This window comes from Lagopus leucura, unplaced genomic scaffold (genome assembly GCF_019238085.1).
Source record: "Lagopus leucura isolate 7727_CA_CO unplaced genomic scaffold, USGS_WTPT01 Super-Scaffold_741, whole genome shotgun sequence".
NCBI lineage: Eukaryota > Metazoa > Chordata > Aves > Galliformes > Phasianidae > Lagopus > Lagopus leucura.
The window spans coordinates 8,817,680-8,845,070 of NW_024962256.1; the positions used below are offsets into that span (position 1 = coordinate 8,817,680).

At 43.8% G+C, this 27,391-nt stretch overlaps 1 protein-coding gene across 1 annotated transcript in view; it reads right to left on the bottom strand.

Annotated features, from left to right (window-relative positions):
• The window catches only part of CHST15 (carbohydrate sulfotransferase 15), a 45,226-nt gene extending 34,434 nt beyond the window's left edge, over window positions 1-10,792 (bottom strand). Inside the window, exon 1 of the mRNA XM_042863685.1 lies at window positions 10,718-10,792. The gene's annotated coding sequence lies outside the window, so the exon portion shown is untranslated. The remainder of the gene's footprint in view (window positions 1-10,717) is intronic.
• Between the last annotated feature and the right edge of the window lie 16,599 nt (window positions 10,793-27,391).

Consider the following 27,391-nt stretch of genomic DNA (forward strand, 5'->3'; position numbering starts at 1 on the left):
AAAAAAAAAAAAAAATCCTCTTTTCAGTCTATTTGCATCAAGTCCAGTAAATTCAGTTTCTACTTTCTCACAGCACTGCCTTTGGAAAAAGACCAAGTATGCAGCAGAGATTTAGCATCACCGGTAATGGGAGGGAAGAAACACTGCTTTACACAAGGACCCAGAACTCTCCACCTTCTGGCACTAACACAAGTGGAGCACCCAATGGATAAAGACTTTCTAGCGTGCAAAAATGAAGCCTCTTCGCCCACCAGTGAGAATAACCAATCAGCCATCACATCCTACTCTACTCACGGAGACAGGTTATGCTCATTGGGGATAGAAGAAGCAGTTTCACATTGGGCACCAAGCGCTTCTTCTACAGTTTAGAATATGTCTATCCATATTTACATTCTGCTTTAAAGACTTTAAAACCAGAGGATGAGTGGATGCTGTTCTCCAGTTTAGAAGCGGCCCTTCCCATCTTTGCATCCTTCCACGTTGCTTTCAGTCCTCCTTGAGTTTTTGATTCATCTCCCTGTTTTTAAATTGACCACTGATGTAAAATCCTGCTTAAGCATCTTTAATGATTGTGTAGTTCATAATGAAAGAACATGCCCTTTCCATAAAATGTACATTCATCCTTCTGAAAATTCAGTAAGCCTATTAATTATGCTTTTAAGGATTGGAATTCAAAGTGTCACTGCTGACATTTGAGGCTCATAAAAAATGCAATGTCTTTCTTGCCTGTGAGAAACAGGACCATACAATCTATTTTAAGATGAAAATATTTATTAAGGAAGGCAACTTGCCAATTATGAGTACAAACAGGAACAAATCCATTTAGAGCAAGCTGCTATTTTTCTTTTTGTAATGTTCTATACACAGGGACGTATTTCTCCCCAACACAGCGCGCAAACTAAGTGACATCTGGTGGCTACAGGCTGTAATATAAGTCAGCAAGTCACCACAAGGCTGTTAACCATTTTGGTTAAGTTTATTGCTTCCTAGTAAAGCCCTGAAGCTTCTTAGATTTTTTATTTATTTATTTTGACATAGATACTTCTAAGACTGTCATTTACTGTGATCCCCAGCAATGGTGACAACTGCTGTGAGCTAATTAAAGTGGGGTTGTCACATTTGCATCAGGGAAAAAAAAAAACCACCAAAAACAAAACAAAACAAAACAAAACAAAAAAAACAAAAAAAAAAAACAGGATTCCAAGAAGGAATCAGCAAAGCATAGCAAAACAGCACCGAGGTTTAGCCAAGCTACCCCAGTGCACATTGCAGAGCCAGGGCATAAGGAAAGGCTGCACGCATAGTTTTGAGAAGGAAATCCTTCAGGCACTCAAATTATTGGATATTAGCTTGGATTTCTCCACGTTGTTAGATTTTAGATTGCTAACTTTAAAACTGAAAGAAAGAATGCTGGGTTCAGCAACATGCTGATAACTAAACCTTTAACAAACCTGGAAGTCTTCGCTCTTTTCATCCCTTCTCAATCCTCAGCAACGGTCCCATCTAATCCATTCATGCCCTCTGCACCTACACCTGCACTGCGAGCGAAGCAATTAGAGCTGCCCTTCCAACTCCTGCAGCCAGAAACATCGTTTCCTTTCAGAAAATAATAAGCCTCTCTTGGATAATCAGCAAAGATGTGGCCAGCTATGGTTAAAATTACAAAACTGCCATCAGCACACTTTCAAATCTTGTGATACCAATCTCCACAGTAATAAGTATTTACAGGAAGAAAAAAGTCAGTAAGCGCTATCTAGCAGAAAATCAGACGGAATATAAACAGAGTCTAAATATTTATCAGCAAAGGAAGTGCAAAATTATCTCTGTGAAGTAAAGCGGATGGCAGGCTAAATCCAGAGCCACTAAGCATTCTTCGATGGATGTGCTAGGAAGAACTCTGTTCTCAGTTTGACATCACTAAATCAAATTAATTCCTTCCTTCTATTCAATTGTTGCCTAAAAAATCCTTGGTGCCAAAAGGACAACACTAAAAATGGCCCTAAGACCGTTCCTGAACACCGCCCCAATGCAAAAGGCTGAACTCCCATCCACGCAATGCAATAGTCTAAATAAAGAGGTGGATTCTGGGGGTTGCCATCACCTTTAGGACCTAAATATCCATAGCAGGGAAGTCCACCTGAACACCACTCAGCTTCCCTTAGCCCTGAAACCTGCACAACTCCAAGGTGCATTAAAAAAGGGAACCCCTGGCATGGAGCTGCATCAGGAGAGAGTAAAACTGGGGGATGGGGAAAAGCTGTGTCCCAGAGCAGTGGGCACAGAACAGGGCAGAGGGCACAGCCCCTTGCTGCTAGAGCTCAGGGAACACTGGGACAGTGTTCTCAGACACAGGGTTTGGATTTTGGGTGGTCATGTTTGGAGCCAGTGGTTGGACACAATGACCCTTACAGATGCCTCCCAGCTGAGGACATTCCCTATGCTCTATGAAATAACAGAGCAGTAGTGGTGTTATCAAATGAAAGCATCATCCCCTTTCACATGCTCTCAACCCCAGCAGACATCACTTCCACCTTCAGACTTCCCAGCTGAACTCAGGAACACGCACACAGAAATCCACAGCTGCATGACTCCAGCTTCAGCAACTCATCGAGAAAACTTTTTAAGATCTCATTTCAATTTATTTTTATTTTTTAAATCCTGGCATGCTTAAGTCAGCAGGAAGAGTTTTCATTGATTTTGATGAAGCCAGAAGTTTATCCTGAGAACTGCTGTGCTGGAATGAGCACAGCATTTATATTACCTAATTTGAAACCCTGCAATTTGTTGGTAAATGCAGCTTAATGATACTGCCTATTGCAGAATTATTTGTTACCTTCAAGATGCACAAATAAAGTTATTAAACTATTGCAATGTAACATTTTTAGGGATTATGGTTGGGAGAGTCTTGTTTCAGTGACAAGCAAGTGGGTTTAATGCACAAGTTGTCATAAAATTTCACTTCAGTTTCTAATACTGAAAAGCCTTGGCAAAATACCTAGGAATTACAACAGCCCAACAAAAGCCATTTACATGGCTTTGGTATTTACATAGTTACATGTATTTTCAAAGTACATTTTTCAGTATTTCTGTCATTTATTATCCAACGTAGCAGTATAGCAAGATGAAAACCTACATAACTGGAGAGATTACTACACCCACTTAATGGCTACCATTAAATGACAAAGCTATTAAGTCACAGCAGAAGCTTTTTATGCATTCCACTGTATTAGACCAAAAACAAGTTATTGCAGCACACAAACTGTTATTTCAAGCAGCAAGAATACTGATTTTTATTTTTTTATTTCTTTATTTTTGAAGCTGCAGGCAGAAATAAGCAGCAGATGACTTGAAGCCACCCAGGAAGGATACCTTATCCAAAGAGTTACTGAAACCTGCATAAAAAAGGAAAATAATAAATTAAAAAGGCAGTGGAGACTTAGATTCCTTACTGTCACTGTCTAGCAGCATTAAAGGCACCAGAGAATGCTCCAATCCACTCCTGATTCACATAGTCAATATTGAGCCTCTCCAAAACAACTGGAAAATATTTCTATTGCACACAGATTGGAAGAGCCAAATACTGGTTTACCTTACATCACAGAACCATAAAGTTTGGAAAAGACCACCAAGACCATCAAGCCCAAACATCAGTTCATCACTACCATGCCCCTCAGTGAACACCAAGAGTTGAGCTGCTCCTGACCAACCCCAATGCAAGAGAAACCCATGTGGGATTTCCATGGATACCAATATATATACACATTCCTTTTTACTACACTGAATATTTTTAATTTGGCTGCTTTCCTTAGCAATGTTCCAAGTATCTCCTCTGAAGAGCTAAGATGCTTCGGTATTTAAATAGCCTGATGTTAGACAAATCAATTTTTCCTCCCTCTTGTAACGAGAGCAATGAGTTTAGGATCCACTGATCCCTTCTGCTCACCTCTCACATCTCATTTCTTGTTCAAACTGTTTTAAAGCTGACATAAATAGCTTTGCAAAGTAATTCTAATACTGAATGTCAAGAGCAATAGTGGTTTCATTCTGATTTATTCTTATCTCTTCCTCAGGCAAGTTAATCCTCAACCTGAGATACTCTTTTCATAGCTCTATAATTTATGATTTCTTTTCTCATCTAAGTTATTTTCCTTATGAATAGGTCCAACGAGTTGCTCAAGGCCTGAAGCTCTAATAGTCAATGCTGAAGTGCTCAAGAACAAGTTTTTGTCCTTTTATACAGGGAGACGACCACAGCTCATGCAGCAATTGCTCTTGGTAGCTTCTCACCCAGAGAAACTCAGTCACTTTATCTGAGCTCTGCATTTTCAACAAATCCAAAACTACTATCCAGATATCGTGGTTAAGATTCCAGAGAGCCAGTGAACTAGCAAGGAGTTCCTGAAGCACAGCTGCAGAGCGTGAACCCATCCTGCTTTGTGGAGCTGACCTGCCATCAGCTCTGCATGAGCTCAAAGCCTGATGTACAAGTGCAGCCTGCCCCTCTTCCACTTCAACAAAATAGCATCCAAAATGCTTTACAGAAATGACCCCAAGCAATTCTCTAAAGTCTCAGCAATCAAGGCAAAAGGATCAACTCTACACAGCAGCAGTTTACTAACGTGCTAACCACGACTGCAGAGGGAAGAAAAGCACAACCCTTGGCATCCCACTGTGAAAACAGATCTAAACCTCAGTTCTTCACAGATGTTCCTTAACAGCCTCAGAAATTTTAGATGTTCTACTTATTTAACATTAACAATGTCTGCATCGCATGATCTGTTTTATATCTTTATATGTCTGTTGGAAGATAGATTTCTGATCTAACAAGTAGCCAAAGTCCAAGAGGTTGGAAAGGAGTTTGAGGTAAGCCATGTGAGGGCCTTCCAAAAGAAGTGTTGGCTTTAAGACTTTTTAAAGAGTTTTCAAAGAATGAAGCTTCCTAGGGAAGAGCTGGCCTTGCAGGCAAACCAATCTCATTATATGATAAATATTCCTAATATTAAATGATCCCTCTCGGTTTCCTCCCATTCCTTGCTTTACACAGTCAGACCTTCTGGCTATACCAGTCTTTCTTCTTTGAAAGAATAAATTCTGGTATTCACAAGTCATTATTACATCCTAGCTTAGACACCACACAGTTAACACTGCACTCAAATGCACAACTTAAGGATCTACAACCCAGCACCTACGCTGACTCCTGCATTTTAGATTGCTTCCAGAAGATGGAATGAAAGCCCAAAGCTGCACTTGGATTGGGGCTGCCAGAAGGACACAGCAGAGAAGTTTCAGTCCAGGGAAGGGCCACAGTGCTTTATTCTCACAGAATGGACAGGGTTGGAAGGGACCTCAAGGATCATGAAGCTCCAACCCCCTGCCACATGCAGGGCCACCAACCTCCATGTCTAATACTAGACCAGGTTGCACAGTGCCCCATCCAACCTGGCCTTGAACACCGCCAGGGATGGACAGGGCATCCACAGCCTCTCTGGGCAGCTGTTCCAGCACCTCACCACTCTCATAGGAAAGAACTTCCCCCTGATATCCAACCTAAATCTTCCCTCCTTCAACTTAAACCATTTCTCCTTGTCCTACTATTATCTACCCTTTCAAAGAATTGAAAAAGTGGTGCTGCATTCCTGCCTTGAACACATTCACCAAAATCCAGTTTAGATTCCTGTTATTCGACCAGGCCCTTTCCCTCAAGGAAGGTGGAGAAGGTGGTAGAAATCATGAGGCAGATTGGTCTGAGGGAACTCAGTAATGCTCATCTTCCAAGTCTGCCTCCTCTCGTCAATTTAACTTTGTGCCATAGGTCTTCAAGGTCTGCAGTACTTCCCCTGTGCATTGAGCCATCCCCACAGTCTAGTCAATGGTTATTTTTATTGTGCACTCTGACAGAACGGAACAGTGCAAGAACCATCCATTTTTAACCTCAGGAAGCTCTTCATTAAGCAAACAAATCTTCCCTCCCTCAACTTCAAACCATTTCCCCTTGTCCTGCAGTTACCTACCCTTTCATAGAGTTGATTCCCCTCCTGTTTGTAGGCTCCCTAGGTTCTACCAGATTGCGGGTGCCATATTAGAAATTGTGTCTTTCAATCTTTCACTTTCATCTTAGCATGAAATTCCAAGGCCTGTGGCATTTCTCTACTACTACCCTCATCTGGGTCCAGAAACAGGAAGAGGCAATGGGCTGGTGTTGTCCAACCACCGACTCCAGTGTGCAGCCACAGGAGGACACAGAAGACACAGTCACCCATTGCTACCCAACTAGACTTCATTTCAAGTGTTTCTTCTTGCAAAGCACAAAGCACCTCACCTGTTTACCTCTCTAACAAGGATGCCATGGCCCTCTAAGGTGTGTTTGCAAGCCACATCCAACAGCTGCTGGAAGCCAGGTGTAACGTAAATCAATAAATACTGCACAGCAAAGCTACATTAACTGCTTGCCCCTAAAGTGCTGCTTAGTGGCATGTCAGGCACAGCTGTGTAATCAAAGGATTACAGAGCTCCCATTGCAGTACGTCTGCTGCTCTCCAGCTCCTCGCGAGCCTTCCCTTCTCCCTCCCATGTAAAAACCAAACCAAGCAACTGGGGTAGAATCGTAATCACGTCCTTCGGATCAGAAACACAAATGGAAAGGTCGTACAGACAAACAGCCAGTGTGGCTGAGCACACAGCGTGCTTTCTGCTAGATACACACAAGCAGCCCAACATATTTTTAAGGGAGCGGGTCAACAATGCTACACATAACCAGGCAGCGTTAGTGAGATGGCAGTAAAAGTGGAGAGATCAGTGTAATTCAGGCTGCTTTGAGGTAAGAGCTTGTGGGAGCTTACAGATCCCGTCCCCTCGTGTGAATAGCTGTATTTAGACTCCAATCTGGCACCACAGCTCTTCAGTTAAAAAGCAACGCTGCACTTCACTAATTGCTTAAATAAATAATACTAATTTGTGGGGGGAAAACACTAAAAAATTTGTTCTTTTATTGGAAATGTACCTTATTTTTTCCACCGTGGTTTGCATTCTTCAGCCAAGAAGTGTGGTGGGAATGCAAGGTAAGGAGGAAAATGGGTGAGGTGGGGGAAGACTGAGCCTGAAGAGAGCCCAGCTCAAGCCAGGGGAGGCTCCTGTAAACTCTGAGCTGTTGGAAATGGGGCAATTCACATCACCTGAATTTTCAGAGCAGCACCGAGCAATTTAACAGCACATTTCCTTGCAGTTTCTAGTAGCAGGATACATAGCCCTTAAGGACAGAGTAACTGCAGGTGTAATTAAGACCTAGGAGGTAGAAGGATTATATTGGCACCTATTTAAGTCATGGCTCTCTTTGCCTGAGTGATGCACCGGTACTAAAACAGCAACACAGCTGGATGTTGCAGCTCCCTGAGTCAGTATGCCATCTGGGCAATGCTTGCTGCTGCCTCTCTCCCTATGGGAAGTGTCTGAACAACATTTAGAACCCAAAACGTAGAAGTAACACAGTGTTGAGTTACAGCTTCTTAATATTACAGAATGGCCCGGGTTGAAAAGGCTCATCCAGTTCCAACCCCCTGCTGTGTGCAGGATTGCCAACCACTGGACCAGGCTGCTCAGAGCCACATCCAGCCTGGCCTTGAATGCCTCCAGGGATGGGGCATCCATAACCTCCTTGGGCAACCTGGTCCAATGCTTCACCACCTTTTCTGTGCGAAAAACTTCCTGCTAATATCTAATCTAAACCTCCCCTGTCTCATTTTAAACCATTCCCCCTTGTCCTATCACTATCAACCCATGTAAACATGTAATAAACCCAAATATACATATATATATATATATACACATATATATATATATACATATATATATTAACCCAAATAATATGCTGCATCTTTGAACAATGGAATTTTTTTAATAATGAGAAGGATCCCCCATCCAGGCAGCAGATAGCCTTTAATAAAAAAGAAACCCTTACATGGTGATGGGGATGTACTATCATAATCAACAACGCCCCGTGAATGTTGGAGCTCACTGCCATCCACCTAACTAAATGACAATTGGGAAAAAATGCTGGGATATGTTCCATTATTGAAAATAACACCCACTGAAATCACCTGGGCTGCTATCTCTGCCTATTGAAGCACCTGGTTCTCATGCAGCTCCTGCCACAGATGTCTGCTACCAGCCCACAAAAGCTAAAATCACCCTCCATGACAATTCAACAAGGTCTGAGACTGTTATGGAGTGCTGGCAGACACTGTGAGGTCATTAGCATCACGATAAATCACAAGAATAACGATTTATCAATCAGTATTTGAATTGTTCACCCCAATTTGTGACCATTTCTGGCACAGGCGTATTTATTTTGTCCAGAGGGCCTATGACTTTCTGGCTACTTGCATTTTTCCCACCATAAAAACCTGCCATGTGTCTCAGATTATATTAATTTGACAGTTACCAGCCTGTTTCTAGCAAATCAACCCATTCCAGCCAGTAACTACAGAGCAATGTTCTATACTTTAAGACGACAGCTCCCAAATCTCGCTGCCTCCAGGTACAAATAGCACAATGTCTGCGTTGCTTAAAATAGCTTTAAAATATCAGCAGGATCTTATTTGCCTCTCTTTGATTATGCCCACATAATCCCATCCTTGCTAATGCTGCGAGTGGATTATATAACTTTATCCTTCCACTTCAGCCACACAAAATAATCCAAACACCAGAGCCTGCTCCAACCTGCTCATTTGGAGTTCCCAGATAACTCCTTTTTGTTTAGCAAAGATAAAATCCATTACTGTCTTCCACTGCATTAGTGGAATTAAGTGTGTTGTCATGCAAATCTCCACTGTTTCATCATGCTCCCATTCCAGACCCTCAAATAAAGCACTCTGAATTTGAGATCAGTCTTCCTATTACAAAATTTGAACCATAAAACTGTTTTGTTATTGATTTCAGAACTGCACGCTGGCTGCACTTGGAGGCACAGGATCTAAGTGCCATTTAAAGGGGAAAAAAACCACGAATTAGTTTCCCTACTAAATCACCACAGAGGTAGTTTCATCCTTTCTGCATTCAAATTGACTTTGTTCCTGGTGGCACACGAAGAGCCAGATGAATACTTTGACTCAGTGCCCAACAGCGGGGTGGCACCAGCACCAGAGGAGCTCTCAAGTCAACAGAAGTGGGACAACATTTTGATTGCTATCAAAGAGAAGCTCCAGGACACCTATTCCACCAGTATTTACTGTTCAAGTGTGAGTATATATATATATATATATATATATATATATGTGTGTGTGTGTGTGCACATGTATGTGTCTCTATATATGAAATACTTGTATCAATTTATATGAGTATCGGAGTCACTGACCCTGGGGGTGTTCAAGGAAAGGCTGGATGTTGTGTTGAGGGACATGGTTTAGTGGGAGCTATTGGGAATAGGTGAACGGTTGGACTGGATGAGCTTTTAGGTCTTTTCCAACCTTGGTGATCCTATGATTCTATGATATAAACGTACACACAGATTCACAGAGATGCTGTGACATCTCACTAATGGAAATTTCCCTTCTTGCCAGAGATCAGGCATTCCCCAGTTAGCCTGAAGTGCAATGCTGTTCATTTAGGCACCTGTTTACACCTGTGAGCACAAAGTTTTCAGTAAGACCTTAAAAATATTTACCCTTCACGAACAGCTCCAGCAAACTTGGAGTTCTAACCTGCAATCTGCTCAGTTGAGCGCTCTGCCCTTTTCTTGCTCACCACACACAAACGGCACACGCTGGTTCTCTGGATGCTCACAGTTTTCAAGAAGCGAAACTTTCCTTATGTCACATGCAAATAAATCAATAGGAAGACACCTTTGGGCCCAAAACCATAGAATACAATGAAAAAAAAAAAAAACAAAAAACTTATATTTCCATATCTGAAAGTTTGGTCAGTGTTGAGATGTGCCATCTAAGAACTGAACTCCGTAATCCTGCTCTGTCATCCCAGGGCACTGCAGAGTAGTGTTACAACGAACACAACCGACCAACCCACCCCCCAACAACTCACTTTATGACACCGACAAAGTTCAGGTGGAGAACTGCTGCTGAAGATCCTCTCACCCATAAAAACCCATCCCCAAACCCTGACAGCACTCTCGGCAGATGCACGCAGGAAGCTATTTTTACCAGGTAACAGCTCGCGTTTAAGAAATACCCCTCTTCACCTAAAAATACGCAGCGGAGAATGGCAACATCCATCCACAGCTTCATTCCAGAGACGCGCTGCCCGAATGGGATGCAACCCTCATGCAGCCGCTCTCCCAAATCTCAGCAACCGGCACAGCGCTTCCCCTAATCGGCACGGCCAGCGAGGAGCCGACAGCGAATCTTTGTCACCGTCCCCAAAACAAATCCCATTATCCCCATCACCATCCCTTCGGCAAACCCCATTCCCCGCGCCCCACGTGTGGACACATCCCCCCGGCTTCTCCCAGCACCCACCCGCGGTGAGGGGAGCTCCCAGACCCCGCTTCCCAAGGCGAGGGTTACGGGGGTACCGGCACGCTTCGCTCCGAACCCGCGGTTCCTCCGGCTGGCGACGGCAGCAGCAGCATCGCACCCCCGTGGCCGCCCCCTCCGGGCTCCGCGATGCGGGGAGTGCGTGCTTCCAACTTCCCGCAAAGTCCCCGCTGGCCTCCCAAACTTGAGGAGAGGCGACCCAGGGAGCCCCAAACCCGGCGGTGATCTCTTACCTCCTGCTTCTCCCTGCAGCCGGGAGGCGCGCCCGCAGCTCGCTCCGGCCGCCCATCCGCGCTGCACCCGCCGCCTCTGCCCTGCGGGAGGGGGAGGAGGAGGAAGAAAAAGAGGGAGGGAGGGAGGGAGCGGCCCCGCGCCACTCCTCGGCCGCGCTACGCAGCCCATTAGGAGGCGTGCTTTGCTCCGCGGGGGGGGGGAGGTCCCCAGCAGTGCCTCCCCCCTCCAAATATACACACGCATATACGCGCTCCGACCCGCCAGGAGGAAGCGTTCCGAAGGAGATGGGCTTTTCCCGAGGGATCCCGCAGGAAATTCCGTCCCTCCCGAGCGAACAGTGCGGGATGCTGAGGGGGAGGCGGCATCGCAGAGCATGGCGGGGGGGAAATAGGGGGGAGGTAGAGCCGAGGAGGGACGCGGCTCGTGTCGGGTCCCCATCCCTCCTCGCGGTACCGCCATCGTCAGTTCTGTAATGAAATGCTCACAAACACTGACTAAGAAGCCAGAAGCCAGTACTCAATAAGTACAACGTTCATTAGTACCCTGCAGTGTGTATGTATACGTGTTTATGTGAATGCACAGCCACTTATTAACGCATCCACACAACCTGTGCACGTACCTTCTGACACAACGTGCTGCTTCTTATCCCAGTGTGTGCAGCCTTCCACGCTGCCCTCCAGTCACTGCATGAAGCCTCGGATGGGCTTCAATCCACACACTTAAAGCTCAGCAGTGTTACTGCCAACAAGTTGATGTAATGAAGCATGAGCTAAACGTGAAGATACTGCATTTTGGGACAAGGTTTTCCCTTTCGGAAGCATCTAAAACATCCATTTGTGGGAATATCCTTTGAAGTGAAACCACAGTAAAATACAAATTTAATAGTATAAAAAAACCACAAATGATGAAATAGTAAATTACAAAACAGAGCCTTCCAAACTAAGGATTTGTAGCCAAGCAGGTTAAGAATTTCCAATGGGTGATTGATTATACACCTGTGAGACCACATGTAGATAATGAAGGGTTGGACTTAAAAACACGCATCCACAGATTTCCTTCCCTGTGGTGTGAGTGAGCTCAGGATGGATTAGAGAACCTCTGCTCGGGTCACGTTGGAATCTCACTGATTTTTCATTGCAAAATCCTCCCAGAGCAGAACAGCTGACTGAGGGAAACCTGTGACTTTGGGAATATTCACACACACCCCACGTTCCTGCCCTGGGTTAAACATGCTGCCCTTCATGGCCTTTTTAGGCCTCGTGAGATGCTCTGAACTGCAATTACGTGCAGTCATATCACTACATAATTATACTCCCTTCCTTCCTTTTAATGTATTTTAAATAATTTCAAAGAAACGCCAGGAAAACAAAATCTTTGCTCCTTGGGGAATGCCCTGTAGCGCTGTTCCCTACCAACAAATACCTGGAGTCAGTGTTTCTCTGCAGCATCCACAATGTCCCAGATGGTCCCCGAAGGTTGTCTCTTCACTGTGTATTTTCAGTGCTATCTGGTGAGGTGGAGAGGGAAATCCAACATGTGTGGGCATCATGAGTCACTCTCCAGCAACTAATTATGTTATTGTGGACAATTATACTCAGGGGAAAAAAAGAGCAATCAGAATAAATCACTTATACAGCCAAGTTTGGGCTTTGATTCTTGTGATTCAAGCTCATAGAATCATAGAAGCACTATAGTTCTTCTGAACCACAAAAGAGGTTGGAAAAGACATCTAAGACCATCAAGCCCATCCCCAACCCATCCCCACCATGCCCACTCACCATGACACTCAATGCCGCATTCTCCCTTCAATTTCAATACAGATTTCAACAGAGAAATCATAGGAACGTTGTCTCCATCAAGGTTGGTTTTCACAAAACAAAACCTCCTGACCTCCACCTCTGTTCATGTTCTGCTGCTTTCCAAGCTCACCCTGCAACACAGAGGATCACCCCATTGCTCAAACAAGTTTGAACATATTCCTTTGTGCTGGGCAAGTTTATCTAGCAGAAAAAGGTGGGACAGCCTTCTTTCCCATTGAAAAGTACAACTGGGAGTGCACAAGTATGAAGGTGAAAAGTGATTTTTTTAAGGCAAGCCAGTCCTTTGCCCTTGTCATCTCAAGCTGCTGACCATCCTGGGGGCAGAGGCCTGGAGGAGAGGCTCACTGGCTGGGTTTGCCCATAGGGCTGCACACTTACTGCCAGATGTAACTCTGTGATAATCTAGTAGGAATGTGTCCTCAGAGCACAGTTTTGATGGGATACTAATCTGGACTGCACTATAGTGTCAGCATCTTTAGGTTACCCTTGCAAAGAGAGGTGGAAATGCTGACGTTTCTGCTCTGTGCCTCATGCACTGAATGGAGAAGTTCATTGCCCATAACCACCCCAGAGGCTTTTGCTTCCTGTTCCTGCTGCTCTGGGGAGCCCTTTTCCCATGACCTCCCAGGCACAGTTTCCAAAGCCTTTCTCAAGGCTTGGTTGGAGTTGGAAGGGACCTCTAAAGGCCATCTGGTCCAACCCCCTGCAATGCACAGGGATGCCCACAGCTCCATCAGGCGCTCAGAGCCCATCCCCTGACCTTGGGTGTCTGCAGTGAGAAAGACCGAAAGCCCCCCGATCTGCAGGAGCTATCAGGTTGGGATTGCCCCCCTGGCTGGGGACTTCTGGCTGCAGCCGGGCAGTTTCCATGCAGTAAGCCCAAAGAACCACAAGGTGATGTATGTAGATATACGTGGTAGCAGTTTTAGGAATCACAGCGCTGCGCCGCTGATCCGCTCTGCTGATCAAGGCATGGCCCAAGTCTGATTTCATGCTGATATTCAATCCTGTTCAATGCACAGTTGCTTTCTAAGACAGGCCGGGGTCAGGGCTGCCACACCATGGCATTTCTTCCCTTTTGGCACTTCTTTCAGCCACACAATGGCTCTAGGAAAAAATTAGAGAAAGATTTATTCTTCCTTGTGAACTGTTTTCCCATTAAAATATTGGTACAGCTCTCACCAGAATTAATGGAATGTGTATGTTGTAAAGAAATGCGTTATTACTTTTATTTTCCCCATGGTATCCTGGCAACAGACACATTCTTAAAATTCAGATCACTGGTTTCATGTCTTATACATCCTTTGGTGCTGGGTAAAGGGTATATCAACCTTCAAAAGCTCTGAACATTTCTTTGCTGTTTTCCCAACTTGCCATTGGGAGTGATGCCTGTTTCCCGTACATCCCTGGACTGCATTTAGGAGTCCTCTCTCAATCTTCAACTGAAGATAATGGGATATTTTTTACTATCATAGGCAAAAATTAATACTGCAGCAGAGTTAGACAAATGTGTCGGGATTTCCCTTAAATGGTCTGTTAGACTTTAAAGATGTACGTTCAGAGCCAGTTTCCCTTTGCCTAACACCATCCTTTTATCCCAAGTGGCACGTCCTTCAGCGCCCTAAATAATTCCTTTTTATTTGTGATATTTATGCCCTCCAAGTACTTGTTGAAGGGTATCGTTTCCCTCTTAGTCATCGTTTAGCCAAGTGATTCATATTAAGTTCCTTTAATCTTCGCTCATAACTCAGTCTCTTCAGACCCTTAATCATTTTTAATGCTCTTCTATGAATTCCTTCCAATTTGTCTGCATCTCTCTGGCAATGAGGTACCCAGAGTTGAACGCTGTATTTTAGGCGTGATCTCCCCGCAGCAGTACAGAAGATGTTACCTCCTGCTACTTTTATCTACCACTCATTGAACAGCATGCTGGAATCACGAATAGCCAGGAATCAATTAGAATAGATTTTAAATGGTTCAGCGCTCAGAATTACCATAATGCTTTTGTGTCTCCGCATGCAACGAGAAGGCTTGGAGCTGGTTGAAGCCTGCTGCTTTTGGAAATATGTGCCTTTAGCTCCTAGAGCAGGTGAAATTTTCAGCTCAGTGCTCTGTGATCCTCTAAAAGAATACGAGCGAGGAGTTGGATTGAGAAGAAAGTGGAGATGGGTTCCAATTGGCACCACAAAGAGCTCACGTGTGCCGATTTGCATTGCTCCTCCTCTCAAGAGTGTGGCACCAACCAAGGGCTCTTCACAGCCGTGGTATATCCATGAGCTGGCAGCCAAGAGGCTCAACATTTGGCTGGTTCTGGCTCTTATTTAAATTATTTGTTTTCATGAAGAAAATAAGTCTCCCCATGTGCACAGCTCAATTATTGCCTATTGCTTTTGTGAGTGAGGAGGGAAGAGTGTTGCTCTGTGCTGCAGTAATCTTTTCTCCTCTGCGTCGTGTATTTAAAACATCTCCAGGAACATTATAAAATCCACATCCTTTACCCCTGTGCCTTTGGCAGGGAATTGTAGGTCACTGGGACATTCTGTGTGCACTCCACTGCCCAGCATTTCTCCTTCCATGTCATACATTGTTACCTTTCATCTCCTGGATTCAAAATGAAACATTTAAAATTTGATCAGGTACATGTTCTAAGCAATACTTGGATTCTGCATCTCTTATCATGTTGACAATTTTGCCTCAAGAAAAATCAGACTGACTGTGTTTTATAAAAAGTTATACATCTTATAAATGTAAGTTTGCATACCCTGTTTTTTCCCCCTTTGCCATCTGTTCATGCCTAAAGGTAATTTCCATCCAAACCCCAACCTTCAACAGCATCTTCAGCACTGAAAAAAGACTGTGGCATGAATCTCATGCACATTTAATAAACATGCAGTGATGGGATCATAGAATTACAGAATATCTCCAGTTGGAAGAGACCTGTAAGAATCATTGAGTCCAACTCCCAGCTCCACACAGGACCACCCAAAAATGAGGCCATGCATGCATGCATGCATCTTAAGAATTATTCACATTCTGAATAAACACTTTATATTGCTTGGGGGAAAAGATAATAATGAAATGAAAAAGACTGATTCTTTTAGCCATGATGTGTAAATATTTCAATTACCAGGGTTGGTTTTTTTTACTGGAGTACTTGGGGATCATGGTCACTCTATGGACTTGCCATTTGCTGCAGTAGAAATCCCATATATGAAGAGCAAATCCAGTGCCTGTATGAGAGGGGATCCAGGAGGTGCTCAGAGCTGGCAAGACTCTGCTAACTGGCTGCAATGAGGTTAGAGGGGCCAAAATGTGGAGCCCAACCACAGGCTGAGGCCTCTCAATGCTTTTGTAGGCTCTGGTTTCATCCTCAGGCAGCATCCCCTGATGGTGCTGGGTGCAGGGAACGGCATGGTCAGTGCAGTTCCCGTAGGCCTGAAGTCACGATGAGGTCAGCGCGTGAGGTCAGACCCTTTAGAAGAGGGTTTGGTTGTGCAACAACAATTCATGCCATGCTTCCTTCCCTCCAGGCCGGGTGAGGAACCCTGACCCTATCCAGCTGCAGGGTGATGCTGCTAGCATGCTTTGCTGTGTTTGCCTTTGTTTTGTGTGCACAAATAAAGTCATTTAACTTGCTAGATGTGATGTGAAAAACATTGAGCTGGATAGGCTGTCTTTACCTTCAAAGTTGTGAAAACCATTATTATGAAGATAAACCACATACCTCCTTGCTGACATACTGATAAATGTTTTCTCCAAGTGTAATTCTCTCTGCTAATTTCAGGAAAAAAAAGAATATTCCTTTTGTTTTCTGCCACTTTTTTCCGCCTTTTTCCCCCCTAAGTCAGGCTTCATTACAGAGACATTTTGAGGTGCAATCATTCTTCCAGTACATCTGCAATAATAAAACTGGTAAACACTTCCTTATCTCATCATTTTTAATGACTGCCGTCACTGCAACAGAATTTTGACTTCAGGGGGAGTGCCAGAGGTGGCAGAAAACAGGGAGGCAGCATTCAGTCTGCATCATACAAAGAAACAGCACGGGAGGGATGAATCCCGTGTGTATATTGCCTATTCTTACTGCATATTTTTCACTGATGAGTTTATACTCACACAGTTAAAACACTGCCATGCTCAAAGCCGTAAGGGATCTCCTGTTTTCTCTTCACGATGATTGCTTCCCCTCTCCCGGTGTTTAGAAGCAGCAGAGCCTCCGTGCTGGTAACATCTTGCTGAATCAGGCACCTTGGTGCAAAGCCAATTCCTCTGACTCCCGTGGTCTCGCATGAGAAATTACTTCTGTTGAATAAGCATTGAGCATGTAATATACAGCGCCCATGACTCACAGGGTATACCAACAGAGCTTCCAGATATCTTGATACTGCCTCAGTATTTTTACAGCCTGAACGTGTTCCCTTGAGGTTTGTTCATCTCTGTGTTCTTTTTTCTCATCCACATTTCCAGGGGCAGGAGGGAGCCTCCCCACTGCAGGCAGTTCACCTCACCTGGCACAGTCCCATCCTTTCCAGTTCACCCACCTGCAAATTGGGAACAATAATCAGCACTTAAGGGAGAGTATTCACACATCTTGCTCGAGACTTCTAATGCTGGGCTCTCCAGTGGCTCCACGGAGAGAAATAGCTCCTCATTTAGATGACTTGAATGGCCATCTGATGGGGCCTGCTTCTGAGCAGAGGCTGATGGTAAGTTCTTAACTCAAGCACTCCAACATCAGACTCTTCAGTCGGTGCCAAACAATGTGAGCATCCTCTCTCATTTCTCATCCTTCAATCACTTCCACGCTCTGCTTTCCACTGATTAAGTCAGCAGTCTCCCATGTGTGCAAAGCTGAGCGAGTTGAAGGATGAAGCTCTTACATACCCTCAGTGTTCAGAGAGGGTGAATGAATTAGTATTTCAGCAGCACTTTAACTGTGCTAAGCACGGTGAAAGTGCTATTAATTATCAATATGGTCAGTCATTACTATTCATTAGTGGTTACAGCAAACTACCAAGAACTGAGCTCTTTGTGTTTCAGGCTCAAGACTGAAACTGTGTGACATTGAGTAGGTCACTTTGCCTCTCCCATCCTTATCCTTCTTGTCATGAGGATATCTGCCCCATTCTTAAAGGTAATGTGAACCTTAATTAGCTTTGAAAAGAGCTTTGAGAGCTTCTGGTGAAAAATGAAATATTAACGTCAAGCTTTACTACGCAGATTGCATGAAACATGTGGAAGCCCAGGGAGGTGATGGAGTGCCCATGCTGGGAGGTGTTCAGGAAGCATGGAGATGTGGCACTGAGAGATATGGTTAGTGAGCATGGTGGGGGGTTGGACGTGGGGATCTGAAAGGTCTTTTCCAGCCTTAATGATTTTCTGACTCTTACCCAAAAGTACTGAGGACAGAGGTGCACACTGAGCCAGCACTCCTCAAAGTGAGAGCAGAGGAGCACCACTGGAGAGATCAGATTTGGAAAACCTGCATCTCTACTGCTTATTTCTTGTTGCATTGGCAAACTGTCCATTGTTAAACACTACTGGATATTAAGGCATCAAAATATTCACTCCTGACCACAATAATTACAGTTTCTGTTGGTTTCACACAGAAGGACTGGCACAGAAATCAATCTTCACTTCAGAAAACAATCTTCACTTTGGTGTTCAGAGTCTTTCTGTTGATTATATGAATTAAAATCGTATTACAAATTAGCTTTATGTCCCAGATACTGATGCGCTTTGCTCAAGAACCAAGACTTTCTGCATTTCATCACCATTCTGTTTCAGAATGGCAATCATGAGGTATGTTTATTTCCCCAGAGTATTTCTGAATGGTAAAATTATCATGTTGGATATGGGCAACTGATGCTGCATTAACTTGCCAAGGTTATATTGCCGTATTTACTCACAGTGTTTGGGAACCTGGCCACTTTCCTCCACACCTCTGGATGTCACGGTACCCTCTGACCATTATAAATTTATTCAATCCATTCTTATACTTAAAACTGTCAGCTTCTGGTGGCTTGAAAGCAAGACAAAATTAAAAAAAAAAAAAAAGACTTTGAGATAACAATCATGGGAGGCCTTAGTAGACACTTTATGGAGTGCTGTAAATCAGAGTGGTGAAGAAAGACAGATCAGCAATGCCAGTGTGGAAAGGTGAACAAACAGTCCATGTTTTTCTGTAGAACTCAGCTACATTTCATTTATACCCAAGGCTAGTAACACTGTCATAATAGTGCAAGAAACAGGGCTGTGCTGATAGCTCAGTCAAGCTCTCATGTCATTCATGAAGCTCTCCAGGGATCACCGATTGAATTACTGCAGGATCCCATAGTGATACAGCCACATCTTCTTACCAGCTTCTTTACGTTTACAAATCAGAAATAGAGAAACACACTATTCCAGGCTGTCAGGTTCAATCAGTTATTCTCCATTTTGAATCTCTCCTAACGTCTGCCACCAGGTGCTTGTAGATAGTCTCCATCCCATTATAAATCCCAGAAAGCACCAAACTGGAAAGCCAAGCTCAAATATCTGAGATGAGTTGCACATCCATGCAAATATACTCTTAGTTGAGGTGCTGTTACCACAAGTGAATATTTTGGGTAACGTACTGACACCACTTAATGCAGATTTTCTGTGAATTTGACCACAAGTTCCCTCCCTCAAAAGTTTACACTGAACAAGTCTACATTAATGCAACATCAGCCTTGACATTTGCCATCTGTTAAACCAGGAAACTCTGAAGCTAAATTCACTGCGAGAACCAGTGCTTGGTTGTTTTGCAGTTGCCATCTGTAGTATATCACACCAGTGTTTATTCTGTTAAATTTATGCCTTAGTGTATAAAAATGTCCACCAACTATAAAAGCAAATGAGCAATGTGACAGGGTTCAGCGTAGGAAGGACAATAACTTTAAAATTATCAGATTTTGCAGACTTAAAAATCTCAAGGTTTAAGCTTACATAAGCTCTTGGTTTTTAAGTTTAAGATATCCATGCTCAGCGTTTGAAATCTTGCAATATCTTTTTTCCTTTTGACTGCACATTCAGCACTTCGGCTTAACTCTCATTTCAGACTAAGGAGGTACCATATGTTTGAGAGCAATTTGTTGAGAATAGATTATTCTCTCTGCTGTAGAACATACTACTGCTTGGTATTAATTGCTCCTATAGGAGGTTTTTAGGTCAGCGCAGTCTACAGTGGAGTAAAGTCATGCAAAAAGCTTTGGTACTCAGCTTGACGTGCTCTCAATGCCAAATTCAGCTGTCTCCTGAACAGAAAAAAAGTGTTTGAGAAATATATACAGGGATGCAAAAATCTCTGCATTTGATTCTTTACTTGGAGGTGACTATTTTTAAAGAACATGGGATGACCTAATGATCTGTTTGACTCACTTAAATAGTGCCACGATGCATTTGCTTCCACAAAATTTTCTGTTCTGATGGGTTGCAATTGCAGGGTGTTGTCACCTTGAGCACAGCTCCCAGTGACTCATGCCAAGCAACTTGACCTCTGGAACTCACAGACATGGCTCCTGCAGTCATGGAGATCAAAAGAACATCGCAGCAACCCCAGTCTCTCCAGTCTGTGCCAGGCCAAGTGCTTGTGTCTTGCACAGATGGGATGGAGCGATGCAGCCAGTTGGACATACCTCACACCACCTGAGCTGGCTGCGTGCTCTCAGATCCCCCTCTGACACAATGTCTGAGCCCGCCTGGAAGCTTGCACTTCCCCAGGACATGACCCCAGCTTTGCTCTATTTTACAGAGCAGAACCAAAACCAGGGCAATGAAGGTGGTCTGACACATCCAGGCAGCAGCAAAGGTGGCTGCATGCATTGCTGGCCCACAACCCTGAGGAATGAGCAATCAGAGAGGAAAAGCTGTTTGCACAAGACAACGCAGAACTGTCTCGGAAGTCTGCTGTAACACCATTGCTTTTTTGATTCTGGATCAAAAAAGAGAAATATCAGTCTGACCCATATGCTAGTATTCACACCGAACCCCTAAAGACCTGTGTACGTGCTGGAAGGAATGCACATATGGTGTCTTCATTCATTGCAGTGCTGATAGGCAGCAGAACTGTCTCGGGAAAGAATTGGGGCTCAGAAGATATTTTTAGTAAGAGAAACGACACTGATCTGTGAAAGGAAATAACCATCGAATCTTTTTTTTTCCTGCATCAAGGTTACTGTTAACTTAATAATCATTTTCATTTACACTAGTGCAAAGTCATTAATGAGATGAGTGTTATTATCTTTGTAACACTACGTATTTATTAAGAACATGTACAGTCACAATTGGTAATAAAACAATGCACTGTAAAGTAGAATGCAATGAATCCCTAAGGAAGAATAATAAAGATTTCTGGCTCTTTTTATTCCTCCCAACAACTCTGCAGTATAAAAAAAGCAAGATAACAATGAAGGCTTGAACTCACTTATCAGAATTTGCAAGTGCTCCAAGTGTTTATCCTCAGTGAGAGCGGGAGGCATCCATTTCTAGCAGATGATTAAGGTCTGCTGCTTTAGCAAGAAACGGCTGTGCTGTTTTTATTTAATTAAACCGCTGCTGTCAATTATGACCTGCAAGCAACAGAGAAGTACTGATGCTGAACTTCATGGGGCACCATGCAGTCACCAGGGCATCGCAAACTCACTCTGTGCACATCTCTTGGAGGTGGGAGGTGTGAAGCAGGATCAACTCTCCATCTTCCAACTTCTTTCACTTCTTTCAATGAAAGCAATATGCAGCCAACGTGACGGTGTTGACAAAAACATTGCTGTCTGCACCCCAAGTTGCAACATTGCTTTCCTCTCCAATACTTCATGTTTGTCTGTCATTTCCTGTTGACTCAGCAAGTGCTTCCTGTAGCAGGATGCTGCCAGAAATGGGGACTCCACTGCTGGAGAGTGGCCCAGGCACAGCCTTGCAGCCCTTCTTCCTCATTCCCCTTCCTGCAACCCCTTCCCATTGGTTCTGCACCCAGTGCTTGGTTTGATCTCTGCACTTTTCTATTTCAGCAGTGGCCAGCCATGTGCTCAGATGTTTCCCCTACAGCTCATAGCGACAGAAAGGTTTGATGTTCCCAACACAAAAGGACACAAACAGTCACACTGTGTCCCCACTGCATGGCTGGAGACTTCCTACCGCCTGTTCTGGTTTCCTTTCCTACTGGTCACAGCTGAGCTGGGGCTCCTGGTGCTTTCTGCTGTGAGACAGATGAAAAAGTGACTTCTAGCCAATTTTTCAGGCAAACACCATCTTGCTCTTGCTGCAACTTTGGGCTGGAACTGAAGAGTGCAGCTTGGTTATCAGCTGCTCCAGATGACCTCTCTTCTTCAAAGTCTCCAGGAAAAGTGTTAAGGACAACAATAACTGGCCTTATTTGGTCTTAATCTGGTGTTAGCAGATTTGGATGCAATCTTTTTATTGGTGATGGGGTCACCATCCCTGAGGTTTTCAAAACAAAGGCAGAGGTCACACTGAGTGACATGGCTTAGCAGTATAGTGGGGATGGGCTGATAGTTGGACTAGATGACCTTAGTGGTCCTTCCAACCTGAATAATTCTATGATTCTCTGACAAAAGTGGCTGAACTCTTTGGAAGATGCAACCAGAGAAGCCCCACTGACCAGTCTCTCTTTTTGGAGTACAATTTCTCTGTAGGGAACTCTTTCCAGGGGGTTTGAAAGATTTTCCTAAGGCTGCAATTGAAATGGAACACAGCACCAAGCCAGTATGTCAATCACAACTTCATTTTCAGCACTTCAATTCACACTATTTTCACATGTACCTTAAAAACACTGATCCAGTAAATAGTTTCTAAATTATACTAATGTTTCTTTTAGGGTTCTGAGTAGCTTTTCTGATCTTTTTTCCCATTTCAGGTACTATGCTCATTTTGTATCTGAGATGTTACTTAGAATAATAATAATAATACGAACACAAGAAAACAGAGGTGAAAGAGCTACCGCTAAAATTGCACAATTATTTTGTACCCCAGATACCTTTACCTTTTCCTGACTATTTGAATTCTCTCATCTCTTCATATTACAGATTTAGCTTTCATCCATCCTGGCAGAATCAACAATCTTTTGTATAAGTTCTTTTCAGGGTAAGCCATTTTTGTGATAAGAACTGAAATGGAATGAAGAGAAGATTTGGATTATATTTCTGAGTGCCTGGACTATTGATCTGCTAGTCCAGGAAATGAAAAGTATAATGAAATGAGTGTTGTTTATAAATTTGGCCTGGAGAGGGGGTCGGGATGAAGCCAAATACAGGCTGATAATGTGACTCTGCTGGAACTCCAGCCACCTCAGAAAATCAAGTTCAGCTGTCAGTAGGACTTAAGTTTTGCTTCTGGAACCACAGGGGACCTGGTTTTCTTTGTAATTTACCTCTCTGGAGTTACAACATGGTGTAGAGAGGTGGTCACAGAATCACAGGATGGCTTGGGTTGGAAGGGACCTCAAGGATCATGAAGCTCCAACCCTCCATGCCACATGCAGGGCCACCAACCTCCATATCTAATACTAGACCAGGTTGCACAGTGCCCCGTCCAACCTGGCCTTGAACACCTCCAGGGATGGACGGGGCATCCACAGCCTCTCTGGGCAGCTGTTCCAGCACTTCACCACTCTCATAGGAAAGAGCTTCCCCCTGATATCCAACCTAAATCTTCCCTCCTTCAACTTAAACCATTTCCCCTTGTCCTACTATTATCTACCCTTTCAAAGAATTGAAAGAGTGGTGCTGCATTCCTGCCTTGAACACATTCACCAAAATCCAGTTTAGATTCCTGTTATTCGACCAGGCCCTTTCCCTCAAGGAAGGTGGAGAAGGTGGTAGAAATCATGAGGCAGATTGGTCTGAGGGAACTCAGTAATGCTCATCTTCCAAGTCTGCCTCCTCTCGTCAATTTAACTTTGTGCCATAGGTCTTCAAGGTCTGCAGTACTTCCCCTGTGCATTGAGCCATCCCCACAGTCTAGTCAATGGTTATTTTTATTGTGCACTCTGACAGAACGGAACAGTGCAAGAACCATCCATCTTTAACCTCAGGAAGCTCTTCATTAAGCAACAAATAACTCTCAGCCCCTACTCGGTGTTCGTCACACAACATGCCTGTCTTCTTCCCTTCCCAGCCTGGTGTGGCAGTTCCACTCTGCTGACAGAACCAATGCATGCCTAATAACTGCAAATCACGTTATGCCTTCTGATGCTCTGGCTTTAGTATGAAAAAAACAGCACCATTTTTATCCTCAGTGAATTTAGTTTGAAATCTTCTGCTATCTCATGAGTACTTTCAGATGTTACCGAGCTGTGTACCACAGGACCAGTTCCCAGTACTACCATGCAGAAACAATTTTATGGCTCAAACACCACCACCCTTGCTAATGGCATTTCTACACCAGAAGGTGCTGGCCAAAATAACGAGCTGTACTTTCTGCTAGCACACATGCTCTGCTCCTAGCTGTGTCCCACCAGGGTGCCCAGTGGCCATGGTGTTCTCAGCCTTGAGGACCTTCACCTGGGAGCTGCCAGCCCCTTCACAAATCCTTCCTGCCACTGGGGCAAGTGATTTCCCAACTCTCTGAAATGTGCATTATTAATTTTCAAGACTCAGTGTGTCTAAAAGCCAACCACCACACTGGGAAGCATGTCATAAAACAAATATTCCTTTCCTGCTGAAATGCATTATTAAAGCCTCTACGCCATAAATCCCAAGTAGATAACACTCTCCATGGCACCTTGTAAAATAAGCAATTTTCTGCTACCAAGGAAACAAATTCGTTTTCTCAGTCATATCTAAACTCCACCAACATGGTGACAGACATAACATTGCTTCTGAGTTTGTTTCTGACAGCCTCATACATTTCTAACTCTGTCAGCAAGAACAAATGCATGAAGCTTTTCACTTAAAAGAGCTCTGGAGCAAAATAGACTTTCTGGGACCTGGTCACCCTTCTCTATTCCCCCCCCCCCCCTCATTCCTACTACTGCTTCATTGCAGCAGAAGGTATAACTTGAGCTTAGATCAGAAGTTTGCAAATCTGAGAGCTGCCTTTTGCAGAAGACAGTGAGGATAGGATTAGAAAGATAAATAAATAGCCCAGACTCCAAGAAATAGGCTTTATCACGAATAGAACATGTCAGCACAAAGGTGACAGTGTAGTATATCCTGTGGTAGACAGTGTTGGGGCAGAAAGAGCTTCTGCCTGCTCAGTCATAACTGCCCATACATAGCATACCATAACACAAGAGCATCTGATGCCAACAGATTCAATAGTATTCTTGGCAAATTCTTACTCCACTGTTAACACATGAGAAAAGTAAGCTGCAGGACAGCTCTATACTGTGTGGCTTCCATAGCTTTTGCTAGTAAAGGTGTGCAACAGGACCAGAATAAGTTCAGTTTTGTAGCAACAGTCTGAGATAATGCATCAATTCTTAGTACATCTATTGGGTTCCTAATGAAACTAACACTTTTATTTTGATAAGCTGCTAACTTTGTTGTTTCTTCTTTTTTCAACAGCACCACAACAGTGTTTCTTGATTACAATTGCATCACCAAATTATAACTTTTTGTTTTATTTTGGAATAAAAAAGAAAAGAAGAAAGTCCAGTATTTGCCTACAAAGCAAAGCTGCAGACAGGAAAAGAGTCTGAGCAGTTTGGTTTCAAGAACAGAGGATTTATCAAAGACAGAACCAAGTCAAAAGGGAGGAATGAATTCAGTGACAAGATCACACCTTAACATCATACACGTATCTTTTACTCCCTAGCAACTCCAAAAGAGTCACCTGCAGGTTACCAAAAACAGCTTATGAACGTTGGTGTGCTACCTCAGTTCACAGAAGAATGCCAGGCAGGGCTGTGTTTCCACCCTTGGAGCAGTCAGTTCCAGATGTACTGGACACATCTCTCAAAGAGGTCAAGCTGACACTATCATTTGTGGCATAGTGCTTGGCTGCCTTTGGCTCCAGTTTGTATTGAAGTTCTAGTATGTCTGATACCACAGCACTCAGCAGTGGCATGACTTCATTCAGACCATAGTAGTCCACTGATAGCCTCCACTTTCCCTGGGCCATACAGGTTCCTTGGTTCTACAGTTGATGAACCAGTTGCCTCCCCATTGAGAGGGTGGTGCCATAGAGCTTATCAACCTTGTCATCAAAAGAGTGTCTTCATCACTGGGTCTGAAGAAGCATATGAGGGACTGCAGTACCACAGAGATGGGAAGGACAGTGTCCAAGAAGCTAGAGCAAGGCAGTGAAGCATGCTAGGTCTCAGGACTGACCTCTCTTTAGTGCTGTTTTTCCTCTGATAAAACTTTTAACAGTCTACTTCCCTTCTCACTGGGGATGAAGAAACCCAGACCCTATGCTCTTGAGAAAGGGCCACAATCTCACTCAGTCCTGCTACGAAAACCAATTAAAATTCCTTCATTGAAAAAAAAAATTTAAGAGCACTATTATAAATAATAGTGAGGAAAAACAAAGTTTTCAATTTGTCCAAATGCTTTGACAATGCTGCATTTCATCCTTGCATAAATATTGCTCCTGTAACATGGCCAAGGAATGGCCTTGAGCATCCACAGCACAAAACACAGATTTGCTCCCATCCAAGTTCCTGAGACCTCTGTACAACTCATGTTTACAGCTGGCATTCCAGCTCTTCGAAAATTGTCCAGCAGCACTTCCTGAAAGGGAATCCAAACTGCCATGTCCTGAACTCCTCTGAGCATTTCAAGGGTGGCCAAGGCTTTTTTGCAGGGAGAAGTACTTTCTGTACACAAACTAACTAAATTGGAGAGAGAGGGCAAGCTTTTCAAATAAGCCATTCCTTTCAGGATGTCTGGCCTTGCATGCCTGGGTGCTTATCTGTTGTCTTACGCTGATCCAACATAAGATAAACGTTCTGCTCCAAAAAAGCTATTGCTTCACTTGAACTCTAGATGATCATGCTTGAAATACCATGACTGAGACAAAAAGAAAGGAATCTGTTTAAACAAAGAGACTAACTTTTCCCATCATTTTGTTTAATACAATGGTTCTACTGCATCACCTGTAGTCTTCACTTCAGCTTCTCCAGCCTGCATGAGAGTGATGGTGAGGTATTGGAACAGGGCGCCCAGGGAGCTGGTTGGGTCACCATCCCAGGAGGTGTCCAAGAAAAGGGCAATGTCCCATTGAGTGACATGGTTTAGTGGTGTGGTGGTGATGGGTCAATGGTTGGACTTGATGATCTTAGCAGTCTTCCCAATCTTAATGATTCTCTGATGGAGGGAAACTCCAGGAAAAGTCCAGTAAGAAGTGGTATCAGGAAGGAGGTGCCTCAGCTTTGAAATTTCCATTGGAGCTTTGATTTCTGCATCTCACTCGATATGATTTCTCACTGCTAGGCTCAAGTCTTTCTATGATGGTTCTAGAAACACTTCAAGTGAGGGTTCAACCAGCACTTGTGAAAATTGACGTGAAATTAATAAAATTCATATGGTGCTGGAAAACACAGGTTGAAGCTTGAAGACCTGCAGGCATTTAATGATTCTGCCATTTCATAACCCAAGAGCTTCAGATTCACAGATAAAATTAGAGATGGAGTTAAAATTAAAAATCCCTTTGCACTAGCTCTTTGATTTTGATGGAGTGTGGACCCAGACTACTTTTCATTTCAAGCCAGTGCTTAGTTACAGTGTTAACTAATCTAAAGTTTGGGAAGTCACCCACAGGAAGAGCTGCCAAAGAGCTACCTAACTTCCCAAGTGGAGCTTCTTCCTTCTACACACCCACAAGCTAAGAGGAAAACCTCCAATAAAGCACAGGTATCTTCTAGCTGAGATT